Source organism: Phasianus colchicus, chromosome 21 (genome assembly GCF_987193195.1).
Source record: "Phasianus colchicus chromosome 21, bPhaCol1.hap1.1, whole genome shotgun sequence".
In the NCBI taxonomy this organism is placed as follows: Eukaryota; Metazoa; Chordata; class Aves; order Galliformes; family Phasianidae; genus Phasianus; species Phasianus colchicus.
Genome location: NC_143456.1, coordinates 8661363 through 8676432, shown reverse-complemented (window position 1 = coordinate 8676432; position 15070 = coordinate 8661363). Strand labels below are relative to the sequence as shown.

Below are 15070 nucleotides of genomic sequence, written 5' to 3'. Positions count from 1 at the left end.
TTATTTTAGCTTGAATGTTCACTTTCAGATGAATTCAGGGTTGGTTTATTATGCATGGTGTCCCCACAAAAAATGCTAATTAGCATTCAGGTAATTTAGATGAATTTTTCAGAATTCATTTGTGTGCATATCATATTTTTCCTAATTGCACTTCTTTGTGGGAACAACATGGATAGCTTCAGTGTAGATCCAGGAACAAGGCTGTCTTTTATAGGATCACAGCCAGTACACCTTGGCTGCACAAAAATGACCTAGGATGTTGCTGGATAAACTTGAGTTACAAATAAGTCATCTGCATGATTGGTTTTATTTGATGAATGTATTATGTGCTCTGTTAGTGTGGTTTACAGGACCACAGTCTTCATTCCATTTTGCATGCCAGAACTGTAAGAGTTTAAAGACATGAGTTACTTACAAACAGTAATAATTGCACATCCTGTAAGAGTTTTATATAATATAAAACAGCAGTACTGACACTAAGCTTTATCTTCATCATAGTTGAATTTCTATTATATTTAAAATGTACTCAGGAGAAACATTCTCACAAGATTTTTTTGGTTATTAGGATTTTTTCTGTCAATATAACATTGTGCAAGAATTTGTCATTAGTCTCCTGATCCATACACACACACACATATACACATACATGCACATATAAAAAACAACAAACCACACACACAGTTTACAGTGACATGTCACAGTCAGTGCAGTATCACAGAAGAGTCCTATCTGCTACATGATGGAGATCAAGAGGAGTTTATTATGTAGGCTCTGGATGAAAATGCCACGGACTAAATTTTGGAAGTTCACAAAAGGAAGGAATACACTATAGGGGATTACTTAATTTGAGGAAAGCCTCCAAGCTTTTAACATGATGGTGAAGGTCTGCCAGGAATTGTAAGTGTATGCAGCGTCTGAGATGGGGAGAGGAAATGAGTAGAGGGAAGGGAAAGGATTAAATGCTACCAATTAGAATCAGTTGCTCAATGATAAACTGGATTAAATCTAAAATAGAGTGTGTCTAGACTGGAGACTGAAAGAACAGTACAAACATCCTCATTTTTCATTATATTGTATTATTTGATGTTGTAACTTAGAGAGGAGGAAAAAACCTCACCAATTCTGATGTCAGCCATAGTCCATTAAAACTAATTCACTTTCTTCCATCGTAGACATTGAGATGGTTGTTAGTCACTGTTGTTAAAGTCAATAAATGCACTAGTCTGCCCAGGCCTCTGGCATGAGCTGCTATGGAAATTTCTGTATTCTGCTTCATTTAAGCGTTTTGGGGTTTTTTTGCTATTCCCTTTAATATTGGTCCAAAGCATTTGTTGTGTTACTTTCTTGTAAGGTCTTGGGACTCAAGTGAGGTTGTGGGTGCAAGTATCCCAGATTGAGAATTAAGACTGAAACGTGATCTGGGAGGCATGAGAACTGCTGCTTCTTTTGTGTAAGCTATCCCAAATACCGACTTCATAGGGTATGTATTATTTGGATTTTAGATTTCCATGATTAAAAGAAATGGTTGTTATTATTATTATTATTATTTTTCAATGAAAATTTCTCCCCACCCCTGAAGGAAAGAAAACGTTTTGTTTTGGAGGGCAAAGAGATTCTGGTTTTTTTCTTTTCATGTAAGAACCTGAAAACTGAGAAGGGGGGAATTGTTTCATGTTTGAAAAACACATCAAAGCGTGCTTTTTTTTTTTTTTTTCCAAAATACCATTATACTTTTCCTGTATAGCTGAGGAATATATTCCAAAATGAATTGGGAATTGTAATTTTCATACTATCCAAATTTTTATTCATCTGCTTCTTCATTTTTATCTATGATTTTAAAAGAATGCGGCCTCCTACCATTTCTAAACAAATTACTTTCAAGTATGTTCAGGTTCCTGTTTCTCTACCTCGTACGTATATTAAATCCTAGGCATTCTGGCAAATTATTTGCATGGATTTTTATAAAAGCATAATGGGGAAAAAAACCACCCATGCTTTTATTTTTAAAGGTACACGAGTAAGTTTTGGGCACAGCAGGAGCTTTGTGCTGCACTCCCCGTATCTAGTTCTTTCATGGGGTTTTGTAATGCATCATTTCTAGGGCATTAATCATCCCATCACTGGATGCACTTCGATGGGCTCAGCACTGACACACATGCAAACGCATTATACATACACAGAAAAATTCTGTGTCCCTTGTGTGTGAGAAGGATTATGGAAAAATTACACCGACGCTGTCCATTGCTTGAACGTGTCCTAATGAGAAACCACCAGCAAACAGTCATTGTTTACAGACCACAACTCGAAGGAAAAGTTAAAAATACAGTGAAATTTACGTGACGGAATAACAGAGCGAAGTGAACTCCAAAGCAAATGCTGCTTGGTCGGCTGGCTGGCACGCAGGCTGTGGTGTATGGCTTCTATTCATAGATGTGAAATTAAAGGATGCAGTTAAACGCAGTTGTGAAACGGCCAGTCCAACAGCTGCATTTAGTTTGTTTTTCAATTTCTCATTGCCTTTCTTGTTTATTAGCTGTGACTCTGAGGTCAGAATTAAAACAAATATTTTAATGGCAGCATTTATGATGTTGGCAGGGAGCGCTGCGGCTCAGCGCTGTGATTCGGACACGGCGATCTGGGTGGTGTGAGGAGTCCCCTCCGACTTGAAACGGAGTCACCATTGGTGAGACTTCTGCAGTGCACAACGTCTGTACCTCACACAGCCGATAAGCATCGCGGAGTCAGGGATCTGCTGTTCCTTCAGCAAAACGCACACGCTGAAAGGATCTCAGTTTTAGAAGGCTGAAAGGGGGAAGATCTTAATATAAATTTTTACCACGTCAAAAACTAACAAAATTCCTCTGTTCCTTTTGACAGATCTGAGGTATAAAGGCCTTTATGAACTGTGATAATTAAAACCAACTTGTCTGTAAATTATACACCGTCCTATCGAAACGGTTATACTTGCTTTTAAGAGTAATTTTAGAGACTCTGGGGCTGTGGTTTTATTTTGGTAAATTGTCTTTCGCCACATTTAAAAGAAAATCAGACCTTTTATTTGTGCTCGCACTGAGTATTAGTTGCTAAATACATTGTTGTCCACACACTTGTGCAAGCTCTGTAAAACCATAGATAATGCAATCAAAATAGAGTCTGTAAGGAAGGAAATAAGATCAATGTTTCAGAAATCACTTCCATACAGATCGGGTTTTGCGTTATATTACCATTTCTATTAAGCACATTTTAGGATAATCTTCCACTCCACCCTGTTGGAAAACAGCATTTTATAGACACACCAAGCTTTACAAAGCATTATATATGCTGATGCTGAAAGCTGCCTTTTCTAGTGGAATGTTTTGGAGTTCAGTGTGTAGTCTTACTAGTGTTATGAAGATGATGAATAGTAAATTACTGGAATTTGGGGAGTTGCATAGATAAAGGGTTTTAATACAAATTTTGTAGCGTTTGAAGTTACAGCAGTTCTTTTCACCTTCATCCTGATGTGAAGACCTGAAATGATGCTGGGCTGTTAAGCATGCTGGGAAGCAGTGGGCTCAGCCTTTGAGTCTAACCAAGCAGCTCTTGTATTTGTAACACCATAGCAGCTGTTATCAGGAGGCCTGGAAACATCCAGACCCTCTGCTTTTTATCTCTGTACCTTTATTTTCACTTTTACTTTTTTTTCCCCTTACAAAAAAATGTTTCCCACTGTGCTATCTTCCATCCACAAACGTGGGACAGAGTTTTTAAGATTATTTGAAAAAGGAACTTCTCAGTATGTACATTCAGCATTACAGCAGATAGGTAGGTTCTGTTTATTGGTACGGTTTGGAGTCCTAAAATTAGGATTTTGTGAAGATACAACTTCAGTCTGGTTTTTGACTGCCCAAGAACATGCTTTCTAGTTGCAGAGGTTTTCTCTCTGGTACCTGAATGAAGCACATTCTCCAGGGCTGAGGTTTTCAGCTCATGAACGTGTGCCAGGCTTAGCTGCTTTCTTGTCATGTCTAGGAAAATATTTTATAATCGGTTATAGGTATTTCAGTTTAAAACAAAATTTACTGTATGTCAAAATTATTGATCATTGTACAGGTTAATGATGGTTTTTGGCAAGCTTTTTGTATGTTATATGAATGATAGCTGTGGTTTATAGGTTAAATTTCAGATTGTTGGTGACAGTTTTAATGAACACTTTAAAATCATATTCATTTTATTGTCTCTAACATAATTTCATTCTGTGCAATTCACTGGTTAATGGATAGTCTGTTCATTTATCTAGTGCACGGGTCAATAAGTTTCGTTCTCTCCTCCCTGTAGAGGGGAAGAAGGGCCAGATCCTCTCCTGCTTACAGAGGAAGGTATGTTTTATATCATCTGCTCTCCCTGATGTGCACCGTGGGAGCACAGCAGCAGCCCCACGAGTGCAGGGTGCTGCAGGAGCGCGCAGGCAGCGTGTGCTGTGCTGTCTCCTTCCCAGCGGTTGCAGATACGCTTTTATTCTTTCATTTTTATTTTTCCGCATAGTGACTTTGTAAGCCTGAAGGGAAATTGCAGCCCACTTGCGTGTTACACCACGGCGTGGGCTGCAGAAGGAGAGTTTCATGTGAAAATTAGGTAGAAATGCCATTTGTAGGCTGTTGCAGTTAATTTGTACGTTCTGGCAGAGTAAGTTCTCAGTCAGGATTGTGGTGGAGTCAGCAGCAGTAGGGCAAGAAGGGAATGTGCTTTACAAAGCTGAGAAATCTCCTCGCTTTCTGGCTGCTGCATTCGTGCTGTAAGTGGGTGTCGGGGTGAATAACCTCCATGTCTGAAGTAAAATCCCCCGCCTCCAGCTGAACTCTGGTAGCATTTTTCCAGGCAGTGTGCTGTGTTTCTGCCAGGTTGCTGAGATACTTGCCTCTCGGCTCTTATAGAAATTTGAGACAATTAATTTTTGTTCCTAAAGCTGGCACCATTCCTTACGAGCGTTAGAGGGATGCCAGTTATCCACTGTGGCAACTAATCACGTGGCCATACTGCCTTTGATTTTCTGTATTCTTCTGTGCCATTGAATTGGGATAGTCTTACATAAGTGGAGAACAATTTCTGGCTTATCCCAAGAAGCAGAACCAGGCTCTCCTTAGCTGAAGATAATGCAAATCAGACCTTCGCAGGACTGCCATACTTATCAGTTGTTTTTAACCTCCACACAGAAGAGCACTTTGGGAGCTCTGAGCTGATTGCTGCAACGCTTCTCGGATGTGAGGTCTTAAGGATGCATAAGTGTGAGTGAGGGGAATGTGAAAAAATCGTTTTAGCCATTTATAGATAAAAGCAGAGAGAAGTCAGTCCTACATGTTAAATATGTTCTCTAATTTGGAGCATATCGATGTGTCAGGTTTGATTCCGAGGAACATCTGTCCATCTTCTTACTCTGCACTCTGAGAAGCATGAGGTTAAGCACACCGATCTAGTGAATGATTTTGGAAGGCAGGCTGAGCTCCTGGGAAAGACAAAATGGGGAATGGCACGTAGGTCTGAATTCCCTTTTCCACCCATGTTCATCAGCAGTGCTGTGCCTGAGCAGCAGGCCCTGCTCCCACCTGCCTGCATCGGGGCCTCCCCCGGCTGGCTGGCACAGCCCTGGGCATGGATTCCTGTGGAAAGTCACAGCTGCACAGTAACTGCAATGGTGCAGGCTGGTAGTGGGTTGCAGCACTTCAGGATTTTGCCCGGTTTCTGCTGCTTGCTTTTGCTGTCCCCCATCAGTCAGACACCATGAGGAGTGCTTTGGGAGTCGAGTTAAGAGCAGGAGCTCGTGCACCTACTTGAAATGTAAATCATTTGTGTCTGTAACTGCAAGCATTGTCTTGTTTCTCAGTTATACTGAGGAGGGAAGGCTTCACTGCCAAGAACTGTATCTGCATAGAATCCAGTAGGTGGCTGTGGGTAGCTGGGAAAGATGAGAATTATCCTGTGCTGGATTTTTTATTTTATTTTTTGAGAGCTTGTGCTTCAGTTGCCAATTCTGTTGAGGCAAGTAGCTAGACTTACAGCCTCTGGGAAGGACGTTTTGTTACAGAAGCGTGGTGGTGGTCTTCTGGGACAGCCTGTTTGAGTATAGGCTTTTCTGTGCACATCCTTTGTGTGTCCACAGAAGTTTGCCAGCTGCAGGGTTCTGTCATGTTCTTCTTACCAGCTGGGGGTGTAATTAAAAGCAATGTTTTTTGGTACAAACTCTTGACAATAAAGTGGAAATGCTATAATTATAACATTCCTATAGCAATACTCAAATGCACCTTCAGTTTGGCGATAGCACAGCTTTTAAATTCATAGGATGAGGGAGGTACATTCTGCTATATATTAATTAACATGTATCAATAGTATTATGTACAATTAGTACATATTGTGTACAGAAGTGTAAATTCATACAGCTACCTTGCGAGTTCAGAACAAGATGAATGTTTTGACCAAGACAGTTTGTATGTACAGCAGGAAAGATTTTAGAAGTAAGACTTGATTGCTGCTGAGTTAAAGGTGAGATTATTAATGTTAAGAAAGATGCCAAAGAAACAGGTTAAGAGAGGAAGAAATGTTCTCAGTGAAAAAGAAGTGGGAGACTTTTCAAGTTGTGGGCAGTTAATTGAATGAATAGTGGCATAATTCCAGCAATGCAAGGAGAAGGGGCTAGAAAAAAAGCTTGCAAACAGTATAGGAAACAAAGAGCAGAAATCAAAGCTGTTGCTGCAATTTCAATCCAGTTTATTACAATAGGAGTGGTTAAAAAGAAAGGTACATTGAAAATGAATTGTAAGAACTTCAGGCTTGTAATGTTAAGGATTGAAAGCTGCTGTTAGGTAAGCCGAAAGGTTGAGAAGCTGTCATCCACTCAAGGTCGTGCAGCAAGTCTGTGACAGAGAAGGATGTTACATCGGATTCTGACTCCACTGCTGAAACCAGAAAGTGATGTCAGACCCTTTTTGTACTTAGATTTGTTAGTTATGGTTATTTAAATGTCAGAGAGAAAGTTTATAAAAGGTAATTAAAGACTAAAAGTGCAATTTTTCAAATATCAGTTTTTCTTTAAAATGTGGTAAGTAAATTATCTGCTTTCCAAAAGTGTTTCTCCTACCAGATCAGTGACTGAGAGCTGTGAAGTGCAACACATCTAAATTTTAAATAATTACGCTTCCTTGGCTACAAAAGCGTTTTTCCGTCCATTAATAATGAGAAAATTAATGTTGGACCAGCAGCGAAACAGATGAAGCTGTATACTCCTTGGGATGCCTGACTGCACCTTTAACAGACCTGAAATTTAAATGTTCTATATTGAAATGTGATGGTGGCCTTGAGTTAATAGTTAAAGAGGTTTAAATTGGAATGTCCCTGCAAAAGGCTTTTCCATTGATTGGAGCAAGTGGGCAGAAAAATACCTGATTTGATTGTTGGAAAGCATTGATAGTGCCATACGGTTTAACAGATTTGTTTTTTTCTACTTCCCAAACTGTGCAATTGGACTTTTATTAAGTATGTAGATTACTTAAGGGTTGGAGGTGTCTTTTATAATGGCAGATTGATGTTCTGAAGCACTGATTTCCTGCATCCAGGCCCTCATCGTGCTGGGACTTTTCTAACCGCTGCAGCTTTCTTAACAAGTTTGCATGATGAATCTCACTTTGGAACATCACCCTCCTGGATGTGTCATCTGGAGTAAAATAAGCTAACAAGTAGTTATTTACTGACAGAATAATTCCTTGCTTTTTCTCTGTTTTAATTTTTGACTTGAAATGTTGCCTTTCAAGACGTGTATTAAAAATAACAGAATGGCACTGTATTCAGTGAATTGCAGTTACAAAGACTGTGTCACAATATTGCACATGCCTGGGCAGAAGGTGAAAACCCGTGATCTTGAAAGCTATGTGGATATCAATTCAATTCATATTCAAATTCATATCAATATGTAGCTTGAAAGCTATTGATGGGTATTTTTTTGCAGCAAAAATGTAGAAAGGAAGACCTAACAGAAAAAAATGCAGTGTAACACAAGGGTGGTTTAAAGAAATTGTCTCATAGTGATTAGCCAGGTTGATGTCAGTGAGAATGGCCTCTTTCTGAAATGATTTCCATGTTTATTCTTCTGTATTTTTAAAATTTCAGTTATATATACACCCCTCCCTTGTTTTTTTCCCATTTTCCTTAAAGGCCACCCTGCAGGAAACCCACTTTCATTCTACAGACATATTCCTTCAAACCCACGGTTCTCTATTAAATAATCACTCTCCTTTCAAATAGCTGTGATTTAGGTAAGTATTGTTTTTAAGAGTCTGAAATAAAATCCCTCTTTGTTTCCTGTAATTTTTACCCTGGAAGTACATGGAAAAGGATCTTAAAGCTGAGGAGAAGTGTATATGAACGTCTGTAATGGGGACTTCGTGTTATGTGGATGACAGAAATGTACTGAACAAGAGGGCTGGTGTTGTACGGGGTGTTAATTCTCCATTTTTTAAATTTTAGAAAGATATGATTATCAGTATTTTAAATTCATCGCTACTTAACCTTTTTGAAAGCTGTATTTATTAATCCAAGCACCGAACCTATTATCTCCAAAGGAATTTACCTCCAAGCCAGAAAGAAGTAGTGCAGCAGTAGGATTTCTTGGGAAGTTTGAATGGAGCCCATTTCCTCTTTTAGAGTTCAGTTATTTGGGAGGGGGAAGAACAGACAGAATGTTTCTCAGTCATCAAATTGACATCGTCATGCAAATATTTTACTGCTGAAATAGTATGTTTGAATTGATCCCTTACTGCAGATAGAACTTATAATAATTGATACCCACCTATGTACCATGGTAGGCTTTTTTCATTACTGCCAGCAATTCTGCCTTTGTTTTACATCCCCAAAGAGGAGAATTTTGGTGTTCTGTCTCTTGCTATATGCTGTTTCTGTCCTTTTTCTATGTTTCAGTGCTTTTTGTAGTCTCAGATTGCCCACCTTCAAGATCAAGGGAGTTTTTGGGTCTTTGTTTCTTTAAGCTTAAAAATATGCAATTGTCCTAATCTACCATTGTCTATAACCTCTTTTTCCATAGCTAGTTTCATCCTACTGCATACAATCTCAACCTCCTTTACTGAAGGTTGCTCCTCTGTATAAAGATATGGTCAGCTAATTTTGTATAGATTTTTTTTCTCACCTTTTTATAGAAGTCTTGCATTTTATTAAAGTTTGTCAGTTACAATTAAAACAGGTGAATTTTAATATAATGCTGAATATATTGAAGAGACATGTGGACACTTGTAGAGGTTGATCTGCTCGGGTATCACTTGTGGTGAATATACCCCATTTTGGTACTTCGTGGCTTTGTAATTAATTCTCAAATACATTAAAATGATTATCAGAACATTTAGCACAGCAGGCATTGTTAATGAGTTGTTAATGCCCTTTAACATTAAAAACGTGCAAATATATAAAAAGGGTCGAATTAGTTCCCATCTTGAATGTAGTGGCAAAAGCTCTGCAGACTTCAAGGAGGTCAGGATTTTATCCACCCTCAGTAACGTTCACTTTATTGTAATTCCAATTAAAAGAGAAAAACACAATAATATATTTCAGCAGTTAAATGTTTACTGCAGTCTGTGCGACTGGAGCAAAGCCTCAAACACCACTGTAATGGTGGTGGCTGTGGATTTGTGTCCCTTGTGGAGGAGTTACAGAAAAGGAGTCTGTTCCCTTTGATCTTTTGCCCTCATTTACTCTGTTGCCCTCTGTGTTCGTTCTTCAGCTTAGGGAGGGAGAAACCCATCCTGATGGAGGTTTACTATTTATTGGGCCATCAGCTGTAGTCAGTTAGCATTTGAAACTGCTGAGTAGTATTTAGCTCATAAAGCATAGTGCTGAGCCATCTGGTAGGCATAGGAAAAGTCTGGTGGATTCCATACATCCACTCCAACCTCCAGATATTTGGATTAAATATATAACTGTCCTGATAGTGCTGAAGAGCAGAGCAATCGCCAGAGTACTCACTGGTAATCATTCGGTTACAAGATAACGCGCTTTCTGTTTCTTTTGGCTTGCTGATTCTTAATATTTATCTTCAAATTTTTCTGATATCTTTATGCACTTGATTTTTCTTAGTGAATTACAATAAAATCAGGGTTTCCTTATTTAATTCAGCTTTCGGAGACCAAGTGTTGTAGTGATGGCATTTGTGTTATACTCAGGAGTATACGAAGGCTCAGCAGCACTAATAGTTGTGTATATTTTGATTGGTATCAGCCTCAGAGAGGAGTTAAGTGAGTAGAAATAAAGCTAGTGTTCATGGGTAGGTTGCAAGTTTCATAAAAACACAGACAGCCTGGTCACATCTTCCATGGTTGGTTTGAGGCTTTTGGAAAGGAATAGCAGTGCACCCAGCAGTGTGAAGGGAAGGATGCAGAGTGAGTGTGTGGGCTGCCAGGAGCAGTGTAACCAGTGTGGTTGCTCTGAGTGCTCTGATGCTGGCCTTTGGAAACTGCAGAGCATGATATTTCAGCATTTCATGGTGTCTGTCCTCATGTTAAAAATATACATATATATCTGAGAAGTTGCTCTTATATTTTTAACACTATTTGTAAAATAGGATATTTGTGCAGTGGCTGTGCAGGTCTTTGTGTGCAGGAAAATGTCAGGATTGCATACTTAAGTGTATCTGTAAATACCTGTGTTCTGTATGCAGTTGTATGGCTGCTTTCCTAAAATGCGTGCTCTTAGTCTTTTTAGAACAAATCCAGCACAGCTCGAATGCATTGAGCTCTTCAGCATGCAATTACTAAATGACATTGTTTTGGAAGGAGGAAAAAAGCTGCTGTTCTGAAAGATGACATTACTTACCGTGGATTTACTCATGAAACCTAAACCCAAGGTGAAATTGCGCACATCTCACTTGTATGCATAATAAACAACAATGCAGTTCCCTAGGTGTTATAAATAGGATGTGGCGGAGATGCTCAGGCTGCTAAGGTTTCTCAGATTTTATAGCAAGTACCCAACTGAGATTTGCTGCTCTCTAATTTTGCCTTTTGGGCTAACCAGCTGACGCCTAGCTGAAAAGAGTTATGTTCCTACAAGGCCACAGAAGCCTTAGTATTCCGTTTCCTTCGGATTGTGGAGGACTCTGTGTACCATCAGCAGCTCCAATCCCACCCTTTAGGCCAACCCTCATCTATCAAACCCGGGCTGAGAGCTAGCAAGAGGAAGCTCCCAGATAAACATACAGCAGCGCCTCAACTCCTAATCACTCTGGGCTTCCGCTTCCAGGCCCTATAATTAGAAGTCCTTCTTTTCCTTGTATTCCCAGTTGACGCAAATGCTTTTTGTGGCTTGGCACCTCATTTAGGGCGTGGGCTTAGTTTATGGCCAGGCCAGAGTCTGGTTTAGTCTTCTGATACTGCAGAAATAGCTCTTAACCCACAGTCTACATCTGTACTGGTTTTTCCTTTTAAGCATATATTCACTGCACTTTTTAATGTTTCTGTCCTGAAAGAAGCGTATCGTTTCCCAAACACAACGCATGGAAAGCAGGCAGACGTGTCTATCAGGTATAACTGCTACAGGAATTTTGTTATTGTTTTTGCATCTAGGACATCGGGTCCCTTTAAACTGGGTTTTAATCATCTCCATGGATTTGAAAAACCACATAGTAAAGCAGTCATTAACTTAAACTAACTGTACACCTCACATTACGGATTGACATAAAATCAGCTTTGGTGGGAGATGCATACTAATTACTGTCAGCTTGGTGCATAGATTTCCGTGGGTTCTGTACATGTAAGATGTTCAATTGATTTCAGATGGAATCTGTTAACCAGGGATTAATGCCAGTTTGAAAAATAAGCAGGAAATCCTTGAGAATTACTCACTTCTCATCTATGGTTATTCATACATGAAGTACATCGTACGAGAAAACATTTTGGAATGAGCTTATGACATCTTTAACCCCTATTTCCGTCTAAACAACTTCTTGAGAAAACTGTCACAGTCTTTGAGAAAGTGGAGCTGAAGTTTCCTGCATGTGAAAGAGAAAGTGAGGTCGGTGCTGAGCCCAGAGGTCAGGTGTCAGTGGGGTGGGCAGGGGAACGCCATTGCTGTGCTCTAGGAATGGAAAGCTCTGATTCTCTTTACGAAGCAATGAGAGGTGGAAAACACCAAGCCAAAACACACCTCCCATCTCCTAAAACATCAGAGATCTAGTGTTTGAGTAACAGTAGTGAGTAAGATGTTTGAAAATCCAGTTTTATAAATGGGTATTCTTTTAACCTGTGGTGCTGTGCTTGGGATCTCTGTGTTGACGCGGCTCTGCGAGTGTACATTTGTCTTTCAAATGCAAATGTTTGTAGGAAATCTTCTCCATTAGCTTTCTGAAGAAATAACTGCTAATAGAAATGAAGGGCCTGTTTTCTTTTGGCTTTCATCTAATGAATTGCATTTAATCCAAACAGTGGCAGAAAGAAGGATTTTAGGTTAGGCGTTCAAAATTGCCAAATCGGACGCCACTCATCTTTTTATTTTTAAGCCAATTTGTTCACACCCACAAATACCATCTCTTTCACCTCAGTACTCCTTCAAGCTAGCAAAAAAAAAAAAAAAAAAAAAAACACACAAAGCCCAAAATACCACAAGGCAAGGACAGCACATTACTATGGAGCCAGGCAGCATTTACCTCATAGGGCAGTGATCAGAATTGCAGGCAGGTGAGCGTGTTTTGCTGCTTAATTTGCTCAGACACTCATTTGTCATTGAAGGATGAACAGGTGCTCCTGGGTGCTGTACTTGTTAGCCTGTGTGCTCCCAAACAGCACCCTAGCACTGAGTGAATAGAAATGACAGAATACCTTTGTAAGGAGCAAGGTGAGATTATATGAGTTTGTGGGCTGCAGGGTTTATCAGTCCATCTACAGACACCTGCATCTCCAGCCAGGATTAGAAACAGTAGCTACAGAGCGGAGTGGTGTGATGCACAGTGCAGTGTGGTGATCCCTGTGTTCTCACTGCCTCCTAATTATCACACAGCTTTCTGTCTCCAGCTCCCAGGCAGATTGTTGGCTCATTCCACCATGTTTCTGTGATGGCACTGTGCTGTGTGATGGGATGCACACGAATGCTGCGCTCAAATCTCTGGGTGCATTCTGCATGTGCATTTACAAAAGACTTCTGGGGAAATAAGCCTCCAAGTTTGCTGAGGCTGTCTGCAGGCTGCTGAGAGAAGCCCTGTGGGCACATCTCCTCCAGCTTCTTTTTCTCCAGGGCTCCTTTCTCTGCAATGAGGCAGAGGCCAAGAGGACAGACAGCACACTCAGCCTCTCTGAAAAGTGGTCTAATGTGTGAGGAGAGGCAGACAGGGGGATGCAGAAAATAAATACTTTGAATTAGGTCTTTTGGAATATCCTCACTCCAGTAATAGTGTCAGCCTAATTCTAGTACACAAACCCTTCTATTTGCTTCCAATTTTCTCCACTGGTAATGCTATATATTATCAAGGACCGCACACTTCACTAGGAGGGAAGTGTATCTTGTGATGTTTCAGAACAGAATTAATGCAAATTGTGTGCATAATCCCACACTAAAGACTTGGCTCACTTGCACTTAAGCAACTTTAGCTGTATTTCCTATCAACACAGTCACTACAAATCAAGGAAATTGCCAGTTAAGCCAACATTAACATCCAGACCAACCTCGACTCACATGCCTTACCGCCCAAACACAATACCCAAATGCACTCGTGGATTTCTGAGCTCCGTAACAAACTCTCTTTCATTTCTAACACTCGGCACCGGGGCAGCAGCCTGGAGTAGTAAAAGTATGTCTCCTGGAGAGAATCTTGCTGAGGTCGGGTTTAAGATATTTAAGATTCTGCGTATGCGTGATTTTGAGGAAATAAATGGCTGTGAGCAATGTGGGTGGCCTCGCACTCTGCCTGAGCCCCACCAGCACAGTGGTCAAGCTCAAAGGAGCTTCGTAGGCAAATCTGTCTCTACGTGCAGTTTAGATTTCTCTGCAGTTCTGTACCTTTCTGCTGGCGCGACTCGTTCTTCAAAGTACTGATCTTCACGAGTTTCTTCTATCTCTAAGAGCTACGAGTGAAACAGGAGCACTGTGGTCACCCTCAGGGTCCGTGCTGGTGCTGTGTCAGTGTCCGTGTACCTGCAGCACACTGGGGGATGCTGGGGGCTCCAGAGCATCAACGTTTTAGCTCCAACCTGTGTTTAAAGGCAGAGAGATTTTGGAGCTATCAAGGAGGGAAAGTGCTCAGGGAGTGACCTGGTGGTAGGGTACCCTCGGTTCTGCTGAAAGGTTAATTAAACTTAATCTTAACTGAGATGATTCCCTGCTGCTCTGTATGTGAATTTGCTTTTTTTCCCAGTCTAATTCTGAAATATTAGAAGTGGCATGTACCAGGCTGCAGTGATAACATCTGGGGGTTTTGGAATTTGTACTGGATATGTTTGTTAGGTAGCAGTGAGTAAAACAAAGAGAAAAAAAATATGAACCATGGAGTCATGGGTAAATAAATTGAGAACATGAACACTCCGTTATGACAGAAGTAAGATAGCTGCTTGTCCTTTGAAGAGGAGTCAGGTAAAATGTGGAGATCTAAATTCTCTTCCTGCAGTATAAGAGAATTTGGTCATGTTTAAGTGGAGAACCAATGCAACATGAACTGTGCAGAAAAATCTTGTGTAGTGGATGTGATACTCTGAAAATTACTTAGAAGGTGCTTTAATGTAGCTATTAACATGCTTAAACTGCTTTGTATCTGAAGTTGATAAAGCTAGAGGTTTATTTGGGGTGATAATTTCCTTAATTTTATTAATAAGCAAGTTAATGTGGACATTTCTATGCAGAAAAATAGATATGAAGTTTGCTTACTGTATTCTCAAATTATGAAATAATGCCATGCTTCCATATGCAAAAACATTTCTTTGTTTGGTATAAAACATAATGGCATGTTGGCTCTAAACATGTGTTTGTAAATTATGAAATGTGTTATGGACTGACATACAGAGAAGAAAAAGTAAACAGCATATAGAAGTTACTGTCATTCTGCTGGTCTTCTAAT

General features: G+C 40.0%; 1 protein-coding gene across 17 annotated transcripts in view; it reads left to right on the top strand.

The window, feature by feature from the left end:
* The window catches only part of BCAS3 (BCAS3 microtubule associated cell migration factor), a 304411-nt gene that overhangs the window by 70794 nt on the left and 218547 nt on the right, over positions 1-15070 (top strand). The gene's annotated exons all lie outside the window — the stretch shown is intronic.